This window comes from Gorilla gorilla, chromosome 5 (genome assembly GCF_029281585.2).
Source record: "Gorilla gorilla gorilla isolate KB3781 chromosome 5, NHGRI_mGorGor1-v2.1_pri, whole genome shotgun sequence".
NCBI lineage: Eukaryota > Metazoa > Chordata > Mammalia > Primates > Hominidae > Gorilla > Gorilla gorilla.
Genome location: NC_073229.2, coordinates 104,104,357 through 104,123,989, shown reverse-complemented (window position 1 = coordinate 104,123,989; position 19,633 = coordinate 104,104,357). Strand labels below are relative to the sequence as shown.

General features: G+C 38.2%; 1 protein-coding gene across 9 annotated transcripts in view; it reads right to left on the bottom strand.

Annotated features, from left to right (window-relative positions):
• The window catches only part of TTK (TTK protein kinase), a 98,487-nt gene that overhangs the window by 40,116 nt on the left and 38,738 nt on the right, over positions 1-19,633 (bottom strand). For 5 of the 9 annotated variants that reach the window (XM_055391967.2, XM_063707729.1, XM_055391970.2 and 2 more), the window contains 2 exons: positions 16,256-16,363; positions 7,630-7,665 (listed from right to left, as the gene is read on the bottom strand). The gene's annotated coding sequence lies outside the window, so the exon portion shown is untranslated. Of the gene's footprint in view, positions 1-3,269; positions 3,504-6,879; positions 6,957-7,629; positions 7,666-16,255; positions 16,364-19,633 lie in introns of those variants that run through there. The other 4 variants (XM_055391972.2, XM_055391971.2, XM_055391968.2 and 1 more) reach the window with 3 other exon arrangements.

Genomic DNA, 19,633 nt, shown 5'->3' with positions numbered 1-19,633 from the left:
AATACCACCCCATCACAGAGGAGACTAAGAAGACATGACAGCTAAATGCACTGTGATATCATAAACTGGATCCTGAAACAGGAGGATGACATTAATGGAAAAATTAGTAAAATTCAAATAAAGTCTGAGGTTTAGTTAATGAAAATGCACTAATGTTGGTTTCTTGGTTTTGAAAAATGCATCACAGTAATGCAAGATCTTAACAACAGAAAAACAATGAACAGTATACAGCAATTCACTGTACTATTTAATACACTTGGAATTTTTTTGTAAATTAAAAATTATTCAAAAATAAAAAGTTTATGAAAATTTAATTTCACCTGTTTCTTTTTATACTTTAATATGGCTAGTAGGAAATTGAAAATTACATATATGGCTTATATTGTGTTTCCACTGGACAGCAGTGATCTGTAAAATCCTACAGTTTTACCTATTTGACCTATTTATTTATCTTGTTTATTTTCTGACTCTCCAAACTTTACCCCCACTAGAATGTAAACTCCATAATACAGGAATTTTTGTCTACTTTGTTCATTACAGCATCCTTAGTGCTTAGAACAGTGCCTGGTACATTTGTAGGCACTTAATAAATGTTAGCTAAATACTAATATTTACAACCATTAGAGTATTTAAGAATCCTATTTTATTTAACACATTTGTATACTTCTTGCATCACAGTTTCTCATTTGGCTTTAAATCAGCTGCATCTGACAGTGAATAAACTTGTTCATTTTCAGAGTCAAGCCTTTCACAAAGCAATAAAATTAGCCATAAGATTATGACTTATTGTAAGATGGTAAGTTTCACATTTTTGTCACATAAACAAAAGTTTCGAACGTTTAACTTTGTCATTATCATCATGAAACTTTTTTGCTGATCTTTGACTTCTCTGTCAGCACAGCTGCCTTTTTTATTCCATTATTTATTTACTTATTTATTTAAATCCCCTCCAAGGAATTTTTTTTTCAATTATTGAGGTCATTGTTACACAAGCTCAGTAAGGCCCAAACTTTGATTTTAGGAACTAATTATTATACATGAATTTATTTTGTGCATATACAAAAGTTAAATTTCTGATCAATAATAAATCCAGTTCTTACAGCATGCAATCAGTTGTGTGCTGCTTTATGGTGGTTTATTCTGGATAAAACATTACTAGTGTATGCTGATTTTAGTTCATTTAGGAGTGACGTGAGCCCATAAGAATGTTGAAACCTGTATGAATACTGTCAGGAAAGCTAACTATCACAGAATGGACCAAGCCATACCCAAAAGAAAAGAAAATAATGCCAAGGAGAGGTAACAACGTACCTCATAGATCACAAAGAAAAACAGCAATGACAGCTTAGATTATGTTCTACAAAGGAAAACAGCAGTGACAAGTTAGGACCACTACTTGGACATCAGGTATTATTTAATCATGCAGGCAACAAACTATGCTAACAAACAGCAGAAGAAAAGTAGGATTCTCAGTTCCTATTTTTCTTTTTTCTCCAATATGAAGAATAGCAGTCAGACTGACAATCTTAAAAATAAATACAGGACAGGCTATATAAGAAAGACATTTAAATTCCATCCAAACTCTGACACAAATGAAGTGTGTGTGTATGTATGTGTGTGTGTGTGTGTGAGAGAGAGATAGGCTCTGGCTTTGTCACCCAGGCTGGAGTGCCATGGTGTGATCTTGGTTCACTGCAACTTCTACCTCCTGAACTCAAGCCATCCTTCCACCTGAGACTCCCAAGTAACTGGTACTACAGGTTCATGCCACAACACCCGACTAATTGTTGTATTTTTTGTAGAGACAGGGTTTTGCCATGTTGCCCAGGCTGGTCTCAAACTCCTGAGCTCAAGCAATGCACCTGCCTCGGACTCCCAAAGTGCAGGGAAGCATTGTGATGGTCTGTGATTACCATCACAACTGGCCATAATTTTTTTTTTTTAAATGTATCCAGGTTGGGTGCAGTGGCTCATGCCTGTAATCCTAGCACTTTGGGAGGCTGAGGCGGGGCAGATCACCTGAGGTCAGGAGTTCTAGACCAGCCTGACCAACATGGAGAAACCCCGTCTCTACTAAAAATACAAAATTAGCCAGGCATGCCGGTGCATGCCTGTAATCCCAGCTACACGGAAGGCTGAGGCAGGAGAATCGCTTGAAACTGGGAGGCAGAGGTTGCGGTGAGCCAAGATCTTGCCATTGCACTCCAGCCTGGGCAATAAGGGCGAAACTCTGTCTCAAAAAAAAAAAAAAAATATATATATATATATATATATATATCTCCATACATTTTCAGTCTCTGCTATATAGAAAGAGCCTCACATAGTTGGTTAATATACCACAGTATCCTGAAGAAAATAAGCAGGATATTGAAAAAAAAACGTGCAAATATAATCCCAGAAACATTGCTGGCAATCTCTGAAAAGTCATAATAAGTAGAAGCAATGATAGAAAGCCAGAAATGGATGGACAAGTGTTACCTTTTTGGAAAAGGTAGAATTTGGAAGCTATTAATCTCTATAATCTCAATGTAGATTTTAGAATTTTAGACCCATTCTGGGATCAATTACCGAACTGTTTGGAAGCAAAGATCTCTAGAAGCCAATGTGAATGCATTAAGAGCAGGCTATATAGAATATACTAAGTTCTGATTTTGATTGTTTGTATATTTAGAAAAGGGAAGGCCATAAATACAGACTATCTTAACTTTGGCAAATAAAATGATAAAGGCTCTCTTACTGTTTTTGTGGAAGAAAGGAGCAAGTAATTCCCATATGGTTAATGTGAAGTATTTCTGCAACTCTGGATCATTTTTCTCCAAGATCACTTGTTAATAGTTTGATAACTTCAGGTTGATCCCTAGTAGAAGGTCTCAGAACTCTGTCTGTGGTTTTATTCTAAACTACATATCTTATCTGTGTCACAAACATATAAAAATAATGCTTAACTTTTCATATGAATTTTAAAAAGACAAAATTAGAAGATACTTTAAAAGGACAAAGATGATAATATGCAATTTATAGAGATAAATGTAAGTCTGTACATTTAGATTTCTAAAAATAATAAAATTATCAAATACACAGTTAGAGTCTAGCCAAGATGAAGAAACATGGTTCAGATTTATTCTCTGAAACAACAGTAACAACAAAAACTATACAAAATAAATGAAATAATGGTTTTCAAGCATCAGACATCAGGCAATACAGTACAGTGATCCTTAAGAATAGTGAAACAAACAAGTGAGTCATAATGTTGCCTCCAGATTACTTACTGGTGAGAGTTTCCAAGCTTCAGTGTACAAAGGGAGAACCCAGGCATTGCCTGGTATTCTAAAGTTAAGAAGATGGAGCTCATAGTCTGGTATGGCCAAGGCAGGTGAAGTTCACAGGACAGCGTCCCAGAGAAAAAGAGCAGAACAGAGAGAGAATTCTGGAAATCTGCAGAGAATGTCCTTGAGTCTCCAGCTCTGTACTGGTAAGTGCAAGTGTATGTGGAAACTATCACAAGACCAGAGGAAGATAACAACCAGGGGAAAGAATAAAAGGGAGTAACGTCAAGAGCTCATAAAGGACAAGAAATAGTTTTTGTTCACAAAGCAACAAGTAGAAGACTCATGATATTGCCTTAGAACTGGGGCAAAATTAGCCCTACAGCATGCAATGACCCAGTCTATAAAAGCTTAAGAGCAAACCTTAAAAGGATCAGTATTTATAGAAATATGAGAAAATCCAACTAGGTCAAATTTACAATGTCTGGCATCTAATTAAAAAATTACTAGGCATTTAAAGCAGGAAAATGTAAATCTAAATGAGGAAGTGGGGGTGGAAATCAGTCAATTAAAACAGATGCAGAAGTGGCACAGATTACCCACTAATAGACAAACAGTAATTATAACTGTATTCCATATGTTCCAGAAAGTAGAGGAAAGTGTAAACATGTTAAAAAGAAATATGGAATATATGAGAAGACCAAAAACAAATGTATAGAGATGAAAAATGCAATACCTGCAATAAAAATTATATTGGATAGGATTAATAGCAGATTACAGCCTGGAAAACAAAATATCCTAAACTTGAAAACATATCAATAATAAACTATGCAAAATAAGGCACAGAGAAGCAAAGAAACAAAAATACAAAGAACTTCAGTGAGTCGTGGAAAAACAATGTGGCATAATGTACATGTGACTGGAGTTTTCCAAAGAAAGGGAGAATTGAAGAATATATTTGAAGAAAAAATGGCCAAAATTTGTTTAAATATGTTGAAAACCATAAACAAACAAATTGAAGAAGTTCAACAGATTCTAAACACAATAAACTTCATGAAAACAACACCTGTGCACATTATTACATTGGACAAAACTAATGATAAAGAGAAAATATTAAAAGCAACCAGAGGAAAAGTACATATTAGATATAGATGAACAATCATAAGAACAGTAGACTTCTTGTCAGAAACAATGTAAGCTGGGCAACAATGGAGTGACATCTTTAACCCTTTTCCCATTTAGGAAAAAAAACTACAGTTGCCTGCCAGCACTCATTTAATTTTACATAAACATGCTTTTTGAGGCTGAAGCAAATCTGACTGATTTTCAATGTGAAAATAAAATCTAAAAACTGCTCTTGGAGTTATTTCTAAACGTAACTAACATCAGAATTGTCTGAATCATCAGTATTGTCAGTTTTGAAAAAATTGGATTCATCAAATCAATCTTCAGCCAACAACTGTTTGAGAATGATGTTAACATCACACGTAGAAATGCTGTGTTTTATAGGATTTGACATTTTCAGCAACTGAGAATTACTATGTTTTGTAAATGGAAATACAAAACACCAGTACTAAAAACAGAATATTGTAATACTGTTATTATTTTATTTATTTTTTATTTTTTTGAGACAGGGTCTTGCTCTGTTGCCCAAGCTGGAGTGCAGTGGTGCGATCGCAGCTCACTGCAATATCTGCCTCCCAGGTTCAAACAATTCTCCTGCCTCAGCCTCTCAAGTAGTTGGGATTACAGGTGTGTGCCACCATGCCTGGCTAATTTTGTATTTTTAGGCTGTTCTCGAACTCCTGACCTCAACTGATCTGCCTGCCTTAGCCTCCCAAAGTATTGGGATTACAGGTGTGAGCCACCTCACCTGGCCCGGAATGTTGTAAGTAGAATGATGTCTTTTGTTTCCAAAGTCAATGTACTAGAATGATGCAAAAATAATAAAAGTGAGATATTTTGTGGCAAATTTATCTCAGGGTAAACACAGCAGCTACAGGCATGTATTCTTGGGGCAAACAGGAAAAGGGTTAAAATGCTGAAAGAAAAAGAAAAAATAATTCTATAAACCTAGAATTGTTATTTCCAGCAAAAATATTGTTCATTATGAAGGGAAAATAAAGATTTTTTTTTCAGACATATAAAAGCTGAAATAATTCATCACCAGTAGAATGGCACCACAAAAATTATTAAAGGAAGCCTTCAGGCAGAAAAATTCTGAATCTACATAAAACAATAAAGAATACTGGAAATGGTAAATATGTGGATATGTAAAAAGATATTTTTCTTATTTTTGAAATCTCTTTAAGAGATAACTAAAGCAAAAGATGATAACAATGTACTGTCAGGTTTATAACATATAGAGAAGTAAAACATGACAACACTCACACCAGTGCTGGGAGGAGGAAAATGAAAGAATATTATTTAAGGTTTCTTTCTACTCTACATAAATTGGTATATTACTTGTGATAAGTTAAAGGTGAACTCTATAAACCTCCATTCTCTATCATGGTAACTAGCCACATGTAGCTCTTGAGCCCTTGAAATGTAATTGGTCCAAAATGAATGTGCTGTAAGTATAGAATACACACCAGATTTCAAAGACATAGTGTAAAAAGAATAAAATTTACCATTAATATTTATATACTGTTGCAAATTATTAATATTGATTATTATTATTAATTGAAATTACAATAAATTGGGAATATTACTTTTAATTTCACCTGCTTCTTTTAACTTTTAAAAAGTGTGGCTATTAGAAAACATATAAATTACATATGTGGCTCACATTATATATCTATTGGACAGTGTTACTAGAAACCCTAAAGTAGCCACTAAAATCAAACAAACACAAGTAAAAACCAACAAACAAACAAAAAAAACACAGCTACTAAGTGAACAAAAGACAGAAAACAAAAAATATTCATTTAATACTAATGAAGCAGAGAAAGAGGAAAAGAGTAAACAAGAACAGATAGGAAAATGGAAAAAAGATAGCAAAATGGTAGATTTAAATCCAACTATATTAATAATCACATTAATGTACATGATCAAAACTCCCAGAAAATGGTAGGGATTTTCAGATGTATAAAAAAGCAAGCTTCAACTATCCACTGCCTTCACCAAACCCTTTTTAAATATGAAGGCACAAATAGGATAGAAATAAAATAAGGAAAAAGATATACCGTGCTATCATTACTAAAACACTAAAATCAGAAACACCTAACATGGCACAGTTCTCTGAAAACAGACTTCAGAGTGTTTGGTTATGTGGGTAAGTGGCCTTTGATCTCTGATCTCGGGTATATTTTGAAAGTATTCTCAGACATGGATCTAGAGTGGAAACTCATCAGAAGTGAGTATGTCTGCTGGAAGTCTAGATAAAATGCTTTAAAGTTTAATCCTAGATTTTATATCACAATTCTTTAGAGAGATGTGAAAATAGACATTATTTGTCTATGATTAACCATCAGAGAGAAATAGTTTTTGACACATTTCAAGGAACGAGCTATCAAGACAGGTCCCCAGATAGTTCAGAGTAGCTAATAAACAAAACATCTCTGCCAAAAACTACAGAGTGAAGAAATGAGATCTCATTGAAATAATTTACCTAATCATTAGAATAAGTCCTCTAACTGCACACCACTGTCACCATTTCTACATTCTTCATGCCCCCAGGTCACAGATCTGGATAAGAGGACCAAAAGTAAAACAAGACAGAGAAATAGAAAATAAAAATGTAAATTAAAATGCTCTCCCATGATGTACTCTCTTAAGAGGTAAGTTGATATCCCTTATTATTAGCCCAGTTTTGCATTGCTATAAAGGAATACCTGAGGCTGGGTAATTTATAAAGAAAAGAGGTTTAATTGGCTCACGGTTCTACAGGCTGTATGAGAAGCATGGTGCCAACATCTGTTCAGCTTCTAGTGAAGGCCTCAGGAAGCTTACAGTCATGGTGGAAAATAATGAGAAGCCAGAATGGCACATGGAAGGAGCAGAAGAAAGACAGAGAGCAGACAGGTCCCAGACTCTGTTACACAACTAGATCTCATGTGAACTGAGTAGGAACTCACTCATCACCAACGATATGGCACTAAGCCATTTATGAGATATCTGCCCCCATGATCTAATACCTCCCACTAGGTCCCCCTTCCAACATTAGGTATCACATTTCAACATTAGATCTGGAGGAGACAAACATCCAAACTATATCATTCTGCCTCTGGTCCCCCAAGTCTCTTGTCCTTCTTATGTTAGAAAATACAATTATCCTCTTCTCAGTAGTCCCCAAAAGTCTTAACTCATTCCAGCAATTCCAGCATTAACTCAATCAAAAGTGCAGCATCCAAATTCTCACCTGAGATTCAAGGACAAGCTCCTTCCACCTATGAGCCTGTAAAATCAAAACAAGTTATTTACTTTCAAGACAAAATAGAGGTACAGACATTGTATAAACATTCTCATTCCAAATGAGAGAAATCAGCCAAAAGAAAGAAGCAACTGGCCCCACAGAAGTCTAAAATGCCACAGGGAATACACTGCATCTTAAAGCTCCATAATAATCTCCTTTGACTCCATGTCTCACATCCAGGGCACATTGGTGCAAGGAATGTGCTCCCAAGGCTTTGGGCAGCTCTGATCCTGTGGCTTTGCAGAGTGCAGCCACCCACAACTACTCTGATGGAGCTGAGTACCTGCAGCTTTTCCAGGCTTTGGATACAAGCTGCCAGTGGCTCTACCATTCTGAGGTCTGGTGTACGGCAGCCCCCTTCCCACAGTTCCACTAGGCAGTTCCCTGGTGGGGACTCTGTGTGGGGGTTCCACCCCCACATTTCCCCTTAACATTACCCTAGCAGAGTTTCTCTGTGGGGACTCTGCCCCTGTGGCAGGCTTCTGTCTGGGCACCCAGGCTTTCTGATACATCCCCTGGAGTCTAGGTGGTAGCTGTCAAGCATTCCTCACTCTTGCATTCTGCATACCTGTAGAGTTAAGACCATGTGGAAACTGCAAAGGCTTACAGCTTGTGCCCTACAGAGTAGTGGGCTGAGCTATACCTGGGTTCCTTTGAGCTGAGGCTGAAGCCAGCATGGCTGGGATGCAGGGAGCAGTATCCTGAAGCTGAGCAGGGCAGTGGTGCCCTGGCCCTGGCCCCTGAAACATTTTTTCCTTCTAGGCCTCTGTGTTAGTCCATTCTTGCATTGCTATAAAGAAATACCTGAGACTGGGTAATTTATAGGAACAGAGGTTTAATTGGCTCACAGTTCAGCAGGCTGTACAGGAAACACAGTGCCAGCATCTGCTACTGGGGAGGCCTCAGGAAGTTTTTACTCATGATGGAAGGTGAAGCAGGGGCAGACACCTCACAGGGAAAAAGCAGGAGCAAGAGAGAGAGTGTTGGGAGGGAGGTGCATATACTTTTAAATGACAAGACCTTGCAGGAACTATCGCAAAGATAGCAACAAGCATGAGGGATCCACCACAATGACCCAAACACCTCCCACCAGGCCCCACCTCTAGCACTGGGGATTACAATTCAACATGAGATTTGGGCAGGGATAAAATATCCAAACTATATCAGCCTCTGAACCTGTGATGAAAGGGACTGTTCTGAAGATTTCTGAAACGACTTTGAAGCCTTTTTCCTTTTGTATTGGATAGTAGCACTTGGCTCCTTTTCAGTCATGCTAATCTCTCTAGCAAGTGGTTGCTCCATAGCTTGCTTGGATTCCTTACCTGAGAATGCTTTTTCTTTCTCTGCCACATGACCAGGCTGCAAATTTTCCAAATTTTTATGCTCTGCTTCCCTTTTATTTATTTTTTATTTTTATTTTATTTTATTTTATTTTTGAGACAGGGTCTTGCTCCATCATCTAGGCTGGAGGGTAGTGGTGCAATCTCGGCTCTCTGCAGCCACTTCCTCATGGGCTCAAGCAATCCTGCTGCCTCAGCCTCCCAAATAGATGGGACCACAGGTGCACCACCATGCCCAGCTATTTTTTTGTATTTTTGTAGAGATGGGGTTTCACTGTGTTGCCCAGGCTGCTCTCAAACCCTTGAGCTCAAGCAATCTGCCCTCCTCAGCTTCCCAAAGTTCTGGGATTACAGGTGTGAGCCACCATGCCTGGCCTCTGCTTCCCTTTTAACTGTAATTTCCAGCTTTAAGTCACTTGTTTTTTTGCTCTTGTGGTTGCTTGTATTTGCTCCTGATCATAAATTGCTAGAAGCAGCCCGGTGACCTCTTTAATATTTTGCTGCTTTGAAATTTCTTATACCAAATAGTCTATTAAGTTCAAACTTCCACAGATCCCTAGGACATGAACACAATGCAGCCAAGTTCATTGCTAGGGCATAACATGGGTGACCTTTACTCCAGTTTCCAAAAACTTCCTCATTTCCATCTGAGACCTCCTCAGCCTGGTTTTCACTATCCCTATCTCTACCAGCATTTTGGTCACAATCATTTAACCAGTCTCTAAGAATTCAAAATTTTCCATCATCTTTGTGTCTTCTTCTGAGCCCTGCAAACTCTTCCAACCTCTCTGCTTGTTGTCCAGTCCCAAAGCCACTTCCACATTTTCAGGTATTTTTATAGCAACACTCCACTCCTGGTACCAATTTTCTGTGTTAGGCTGTTTTTGCATTGCTATAAAGGAATATTTGAGGTTGTGTAATTTGTAAAGAAAAGAGGGCCGGGCACGGTGGCTCACACCTGTAATCTTAGCACTTTGTGAGGCCAAGGCAGATGGATTTCTTGAGCTCAGGAGTTTGAGACCAGTCTGGCTAACATGGTGAAACCCCGTCTCTACTAAAAATAAAAAAAATAGCAGGGTGTGGTGGCACACGCCTGTAGTCCTGGCTGCTTGGGAGGCTGAGGCAAGAGAATCACTTGAATCCAAGAGGTGGAGGTTGCAGTTAGCCGAGATCATGCCACTGCACTCCATTCTGAGCTACAGAGAAAGACTCCGTCTCAACAACAACAACAACAACAACAACATAAAAGAAAGAAGAAAGAGGTTTAATTGGCTCATGGTTCTGCAGGCTGTATGAAAAGCATGGTGCCAGCATCTGCTCGGTTTCTGCTGAGGGCCTCAGGAAATTTCCAATCATGGCAGAAGGTGATGGGGAGACAGCATGTCACATGGCAAGAGCATGAGCAAGAGAGAGAAGGGGGAGGTTCCAGACTCTTTTTAAACAGTTGATCTCACATGAACTAACTGAGTGAGAACTCACTCATCACCAGGGGTATGACACTAAGCCATTTATGTAGGATCGCCCCCATGATCCAATACTTCCCACTATGCCTCACCTCCAATATTGGGAATTACATTTCAGCATGAGATTTGGAGAGGACAGACATTCAACCCATATCACCCTTCTTAGTTTACCTAGACTAATCAAAATTTCAGATGAACCAAATAGACATGGGAAGAAATGTCTTTGGGGTAAAGATATGTATTAGTCAGCTCAAGCTACCGTAACAAAATATTACAGACTGGGTGGCTTAAAAAACAGAAATTTATTTTCACACAGTTCTGGAGGCTGGAAACCCAAGGTCAAGGTGCCAGCAGGGCCAGTTTTTGGTAAGGCCTTTCTCCTTGGCCTGCAGATGGCAACTAACTTTCTCTCTCTCTTTCTCTCTCTCTCTTTCTTTCTTTCTTTTCTTTCTTTCTCTTTTTTCTCTTTCTTTCTTCCTTTTCTTTTCTATCTTTTTTTTTTTTTTTTTTTTAGGAGGAGTTTCACTCTTGTTGCCCAAGCTAGAGTGCAGTGGCGCAATCTTGGCTTACTGCAACCTCCGCCTCCCGGGTTCAAGCCATTCTCCTGCCTCAGCCTCCCAAGGAGCTGGGATTACGGACATGTGCCACCACACCCTGCTAATTTTTGTATTTTTAGTAGAGACGGGGTTTCACCATGTTAGTCAGGCTGGTCTCGAACTCCTGACCTCAAGTGATCTGCCTGCCTCAGCCTCCCAGTCTTTCCATGTCCTCACGAGTCCTTCTCTTTCTGTGTCACAGTGGAAAGTGAGAGATGTCTCTGGTGCCTCTTCCTCTTCTTGTAAGATCACTAGTCCTTTTGTCCAGCACCCCATCCTTATGACCTCATTTAATCTTAATTTCCTCCTTATAGGTCTTAACTCTAAACACAGGCACATTGGGATTAGGGCTTCAACATATGAATTTTGGGGAGACACATTCAGTCTATAACAAGGGATGTCTAGGGAGAGTAATAGAATAAGTCTAGTGTCTGAGAGCTGACTGTTCCTAAATAATATTTATTAGCTACTATGCAGATGTATAGATAAGCACTATGCAGATGTTGTGCATGGTCCAAGAATGTACCAGAAATCTAACAAACCTGAAAAGGAAACAATTCACAAGTACCCCTCTGGTCCTGATTTTAATGCTATCCACAAAACTCCTCCCTTTTTGAGAGGTCCTAAATTAATACTGAGTTATTTTAATTTATTTTATTTAATTTATTTTCCTATGTTCCAAATTTTTCTTTTATAAATCTTATAAATATTTGCTTGTTCAAGTTTACAAAGATTTTCTTCTATAAATGTTATAGTTTCAAATTTTACAATTAGGTTAATGGTCCATTCTGAGTTAATTTTTATATAGGATATAAAGTAATGATCCAAATTTATTTTTGCATATGGATATAAAATTGTTATAATCTCATTTGTTGAAAATTATTTTATCTGTTGCATTGCTTTTATACCTTTGTTAAAAGTAATTTTTCCATATATAAGGATTTATTCCTGTACTTTCTTTCTATTTTGTTCTTCTGATATATTTGTCTATCTTTACAGCAAATTTAGCTGTTTTGGTTTACTGTGACTTTAAAAAAAAATCAGTTACTGTTAGCTCTCCAACTTTGTTCCATTCAAAACAAAGTGGCTGTATTGATATCAAAGTCAGCTTCAGACCAGAGAAAATTACGATAGTTAGAAAAGTATATGTATTATATACATATATATACGTATACATATATATACGTATACATATGTGTATATACATATACGTATGTATGTATATAATACATATATTATATACATACATACGTATTATTGATTATGTTACTCCAGTCAGGCTACTATAACAAAATGCCATCAACTGAGTAGCTTATAAATCACATAAATTTATTTCTCACAGTTTTGGAGGCTGAGAAGTCCAAAATCAAGGCACCAACAGGTTAGGCATCTTGGGAGGGCCTGTTTCCTGGTTCATAGATGATGCCTTTTCCCTGAGTCCTCATATGGTGGAATGGGCAAAGCAGCTCTCTGGAACCTCTTTTATAAAGGCAGTAATATCATTCATGAGAATGAAGCCCTCATGACTCAGTTATCTCCTAAAGGCCTCACCTCCCAACACCATCACACTGGTTATTAGGTTTTCGGGAACACATAAACATTCACTCCATAGCATATATACACTAGAATAGATATATCAGTCACCACATAATAGAGTTATAGCTATATATACGCACACACACACACACACACACATATGTATACACAAACATGCACATACACGTATATATTTGTTTAATGATGGGTGAATGGATGAAAGTGAAATAAGCACAAATGAATAATCCCATTGGGCAGCCCCAAATATTTCCAAAATATTTAGAAGATATTTCGAAGATGAACTGGTGTTCCATATTTTAGCCTGTTTGTGACTCACTCTTCTCTACCTGCTAATGCAGCTTGACATTCTTTGAAAACATCACATTTCCCTACTATTTCTGAGTCTCTGGAGTGGTTCACATGTTCATGTCAGAGAATATGCAGCTATGACATAGTACTGTAATTGTCTTTTTTGTCTGCTTAACACTCTTCTTTGAGTTCTATGAGGTCTGCAGGACATTGCTATCATTTTCCCTGTTGCATTACTGTTATTGAGACTCTAATAAATCACGTTTGCCATATTTCTCAATATTAGGTTGTTTCTAAGGAGAAAGGCAGGACAACAGAAGTTTGACCTTCATAAACTTCCTAGGAGAAGCAGTAACTAGAGATTTAGTCTCATTTAAGAAATTTTTCAGCAGACAGGAGGAGACCAAAGCCACTCCAGTGTTTCAGGAAGTGTCCCATCTAAAGTCCCCTAGAGTAGGCAGGAGTTGAGACATTTGAGTCAAGGTAGATACATCACACATTAGTGTAATTATAAGCTTTGTGGCAGCTTCTGAGTAGTGCCACTCTACCTTTTCTCAGGTCCAGATCTAAGGAAATTATTTTAAGTTCCTCAAGAATGGCCCACAGGGTGGGGGTGCTATTAAAAAATGGGAAGGAAAGCTCTCATCACATGTCATCTTAGTTTCGCGGATCATGATAGGCCCCTGCTTACAACCATTCATAGCTTTCCTAGTAACTTAGATAGGAAGCTGTGCTTACCAAAGGCCCTGCCTGATTTGGCCCTTTCTAATTCTCCAAGCCCATCTCATTCCACTTTTTCTCCTTTCTCACTAAGCTCTAGCTCACTGGCCTCATCTCAGTTCCTTGAACACAGTGAAATTTTTCCTGCCTAAGAGCCCTTCATCTTACTGTTGCATCTGGCTAGAACATCTACCCACAAATCCTCAGTGGTTGGCTTTTTTTTTTTTTTTTTTACCTTTTAGGTACCTGTTCAAACGTGGCCTCTTCCACAATGTCTTGCCCAACTACCTGACCTAAAATAGTCCCCAATTCCAGTTGTTCTTCATCACGTCACCACGCTTATTCCCTTCATAGTACTTATCACTATCTGTAATTATCCTGTTCATGTATTTATTTATGTGTTATTTTCTATCTTTCCCTACCACATAAGCTCTTCAGAATGAGATCCTTGCTATGTATACATTGTTATGCCAAAAACATTGAATGGTTTATTAACTACCATATCGTAGATAGTTAATAAAAATTGTTGAACCAATGAATTGGTCTGTCTTGTGCACCAGGCTATGATTTCTGAAAGGACTGGATCAAGGTTTGTTTTGCTCATTACTGTATCTTCACACACAGAGGACATACTTAATAAATATGTGCTGAATAAAAGCGAAAGAAGAATAATCAGTCAAGAGTTATAAAGCCAGGAACACTGTAAAAAATCCAGGCCAGACACTTTGGACCAGATAGTAGTTAACTGTAGCAGTATACACCATATGTGGGTTCAGAGCCTGCTCTGAGGGACCAGGCAAATGCAAGTGAAATGCAAGTTTGCCAAGGTTTCACCAGCCTGTAGGTACATTCAGGGTCACATGAAGATTGCCTGATTTCAGGACTTATTTCCTTTATTTGCATAATGCTTATCCTCAGTCCTTAAGTTGGTCCCCTTCAGCATTTCTGAGAGTCCCCAGGGAGTGTCTCAGTTGTGATTAAGACAAAATCTAGCTTTACTAATGCTCTCACTGCCTTGTAGACACCACATTTATCCTCCAAAGATCACTATTACTCTTCTAGGTCCTGTTCTTCCAATCATACCATTCTTCAGCAAACCCCCCACTGCTGCTCCACTGACCACAAAGGACTTTACCACACTCCATGCATTTCTGAAAATTTCACAGCAATAAAGCTCGGTGATCTATGGCAAACTCTCTGCTGTAGTTAACTCTCTCTCCCTTGTAACGTTTAATCTGAGGTGTTAAAAACAGTGCACTGTGTGTGTGTGTGCCTTAATATTTTATAGTGTTCATTGAATGTTTTTTTAGTTTTTACCTATGGCTCTCACTTTGCCTAGGACCCACACATGAATCTATGGAATTTGGCTGGGAACAGATATGAATCACAGTCTCTTTAGCTTTTTCTAAATAGAGTTTAATTTGTATATTTTGCTACATATCACAGTCACAAAGTTATACTCAGAATCCATATTCTCCTCTGGGAAGAAACTGGGGGGCTCGTTATGGCTCCCACCTTCCACCCTTAGGATGAGTTCTCTCCCAGAGGACTCTACAGCCCTCCTTCAATTAGACTGCTGTCAGGGTATCTCACAATTTATTCAAAATGCCTAGTGGCCCAAGCAGGAGACAAAGCTCAAGCTCTTTCCTATAGGCTCTTCAGGTTCCAGGAAAATAGGCTGGCTTCATAAGTTCCCTTGACATGCTTGGACGGGCCCAGATTCAAGCTGAAACTGCTATCTTGACACACAAGAAAATCTTCAAATGAACTCAGCTGTAACAAACCTTCAAACCACATAAAGCCATCCCACACCCTTGGCAATAAACACAGCCAACAGCAGCAGAGGCCATGAGGTGGCAGCAGGAGCAACCTGAAGACCATGAAAGGGAATACAGAAGCCAACCACCTCACAAGATACTCTGCCAAGAACAAGAAGGAATTTGGGCTTCTGACAATTCTGCTCAAATTCCTCCATGATACTCCTCAAACTGAGAACACAGGTTACTTGTTATTATACAAGTATATAGAATGACAGGATATATAAATCATTAAAATAGTTGTTGCGTTTGGATGATGAAATTGTGATGCTTTTTCTAAATAGAGTTTAATTTGTATATTTTGCTACTCTGTTTTTACAATTAAAGGACAAGGGAAAAAATGAAGACTGTTATTATATATCTGTGAACCTAACCATTCTAAGGTCGGCAGAAAAGTAACCTCTTGTTCAAGCTAAGAGTTAATAATTAATTACCTCTAAGCCTTGTTCAGTTTGTAAATTTGTATGTTGAATGCCATAACATAGAAATAGCAGAATCTCAGTTCACAAATTCAAAAGTTCAAGAACCATCATATTTGTTTATAATCTGTAAATCACTTGAAATCCAACTCCATGCCCCGTTCCTATAGGCTATTGGGAAATTTAGTAGTAATTGAGGCTCCACCAGCCCAAGGCTGTACCTTGCACCTCATGTATCACTAAGACTCAGGAAGACCCCAGTCACTAATCATTTGCTCACACTGTTTTCTGCTGAAATGCCAGGACATTTTCAGGGGCTCTGCTGCTTTGGTCCACATTCAGTGACGGGAATCATCAGAAGGCTCATAGTACCTGTGCTGAAGGTGTGGCCTTCTGAGTGCCCCCAGAAGTAAGCCAGCTCCTTTAGTCGTCATGCCACCTCTTGACTCCGCAGAAAGGAAATATAAAGTAACCGGCCACCTGTTTGCAAATAATATTTCTCAAAATGTAATTAACATGAATCTCCACAGAACATTTATAACAACTAAAACACATACGCAATTAACTTTACTAACATAGAGCTGTGATAATAAAGCTAAATAGCATTCTGAGATTCTAAAATAATTTCTGCAGATTAAATAGAATGCAAGGAATGGTCAAAGCCTTTTCTAATATGTATGTGTTTCTCTTTCCTATTTTAAATTATATTTTAATGGTATCTTCTATGAGAGGCCTGAATTACTTGCCACCTGAATACAAAAAGGTTCGAAATCTTTCCTGAGTTAGCGATAAAAAATACCTTATTTATCTAATACGTTGAGGCCTGAAGTTTCCTTCTCACACAATGAAATGTGCATCTTTTGTGATAGGACCAATGTCCTAATACTTTCATATTGTTCTCTTTTATTTCAAAGGTATGTAAGAGTTTCATTTGCTTTGAGCACACAGATGCAGTAAGTCATTCATCTGGGGTGGAGGATAGACATCGCCCACACAAAGTCTTTGCACAACATTAGTCTGATTAGAGTTCCACTTGCGCCATGGACACACAGGATAGTGATAGATGTACCTGTCAGAGGCTCACTCCCTGCTTTATCTGATAGGGAAAGGCTGCCCAGGGAGTGTCCAACAACTGGACTAGTCCTGTCAGAACCCACAGGTGCCTCTGGGGCAAAGAAGGGGGCAACAAGGGTGCCTTTCCTCTAAAATCAAGCAGGCTGAGAAAAACTAAGAAGCTCCTTCTCCATCGTCACTGTAGATGAGTGCAGGATGGAGAGACAGAAGAAAAGCAAACAATGATAAAATGGTAATATTTATTTTGACAACATAAGTATCTTATAGAAAATAAACGATTTGAATTTTAAAAATCAAAGGTGAGGGAAAGAGTAATAGGAATTCAAGGGAAAACAGCATTCCTATATTAGTGAGTAAAATAGATGAGGTTTTAAAAAACAAGGATCTCTGGGACAATACATTAACAAAGTTTTGCTATTTGATAGTTGGTGAATTAGAATTCAAAATTATAGTCATTTAAAAAATATATATCTTATTATGTAATCACATCAAATAAACTCATATCAATATATAATGGTAATAGTAACAATAGTAATCAGTCCTAACTTCCTGAAGGAAATATCACAGAGTGAAACAAAAAATGACAGTTTTATATTTGTAAACCACTTTACAATTTTCAAAGTGCTTTCACTTAAATGGTCCCATTTGATCCTCATATCAGTCTATGAGATAGGCAGCACAATTTTTTCTTTCAGCAGTGTGCAGGTAGGAGATTGAAGCCTAGACCAGTTTAGCGATTTGCCCTGGGGTATATGGCTTGGATATACCAACACTAGAAATAGAATTCTGGACTTTTGCTTCCCAATGCATTTTTATTTCTTATCAAATGGTTATTCACAGCTCTACAGTTTCTGTCATTGAAAATAGACATCAATTTCCAGAGGTGAGTAAAGCTTGTCCATAGATAGGTATAATTCACAGTATTTATCCATATTGGATTGATACATTTTAGGGTTGACCCTTTTCATGTATTATTAAAATAACGAGAATCAACCTAATAAACAACTCAGCTTACAACTTTCCTTTGTACTCTCCAAAAGTCTCTTCGATCGTAGTTCAGTTGGCAGATGTAGCTTTTGAAGAGCATCGCTTCTACCTACTCCACCCTTTGACCCAGTTTCTACCAAAAGCTGGCACCACAGCTATTATATTGCATATACTGCAGAAGCTTTGAGCTTCTTTAAATCTGTCTCAGCAATTTTCAACCAGGCTATTTAATTCACCCAGGAAAGGGCAGAAGTAAGGAGACATATATGCAAGGATGTTGTCAGGTTCATTCTCTTTCCCACCTATTTCCTAGGTCCATCCCTTTCCTACCAGGCTTAGGAGTAAAAATACAGATGGGTTAGGAGAGAGACTGTATTTTGTTTCACACAGACCTTGAGAGGCCATACCAACACTGTCAGCTCTGAGGGATCCTCAGAAGCCATGGAAGCTTCAGCTGTGATGCAATTCCATGGAGAACATCTTGTTTCACTGAAAACTTTCTGGTTACCCTGGGCCCCGCTTATGATCAGAAAAGATCCATCCTAACATTTGTGAGATCCAGGGCAATAGTGCAAACAGAGGTCCACATACTATTTGTCTAAATATTTAAATGTCATGCAAACGAGCTGTAATATTAAATATGTTCTCTCCTTCTGTGCAATAATGGTACATCTGTAATAACAAAATTGAAATACATGTTTGACACTACAGTTTCATGTTATTGATAGTTGGCAAAAAACAAAAGTTATTTGAATTTAATTATTACTCTATTTTTGGGATTTTTTTTTTTTTTTGAGACAAGGTCTTGTTCTTTCACCTCGGCTGGAGTGCAGTGACTCACTATAACCTCGAACTCCTGGACTCAAGTGATCTTCCCACCTCAGCCTCCCAAGTAGCTAGGACTATAGGCACATGCCACCACACCAAGCTTTTTCATTTTTTCTGGAGAGAGGGGTCTCACTATGTCACCCAGACTGGTCTTAAACTCATGAGCCCCCATGTTCAGCTGGGATTTCTGTTGATAAGCCAATCGTTTTTGAATTATAACATGAAACAATATAATTTATAAGTTATTTATAAATTGATTTATTTCATACATTTATTTTTCTTACTTTCATTAGAAAAATATCACTTATTATGTTGTGTTAATTAAGACTTTCAGACAATTTATGTTCTATTGAGAGTACTAACCTAAAGGACTAAAAATTTTTATTTATTTATTTATTTTTGAGATGGAGTTTTGCTCTTGTTGCTCAGGCTGCAGTGCAATGGCGCGATCTCAGCTCACTGCAACCTCCACCTTCAGGGTTCAAGCAATTCTCCCGCTTCAGCCTCCCAAGTAGCTGGGATTACAGGCATATACCACCATGCCCGGATAATTTTGTATTTTCTCAGTAGACATGGGTTTCACTGTGTTGGTCAAGCTGGTCTCAAACTCCTGACTTCAGATGACCCACCTGCCTTGGCCTCCCAAAGTGCTGGGATTACAGGCATGAGACACCATGCCTGGCCAGGGCTAAAAATTAATTGTAACCAGGCAAGGTGCCACCAGCCTGTAGTTCCAACTACTGTGGAGGCTGAGGCAGGAGGACCCTTTGAGTGCAGGAGTTCAAGGCTGAAGTTTGCTATGATTGTGCCTATGAATAGCCACTGTAATCCAGCCTGGGCAATCTAGTGAGACCCATCTTT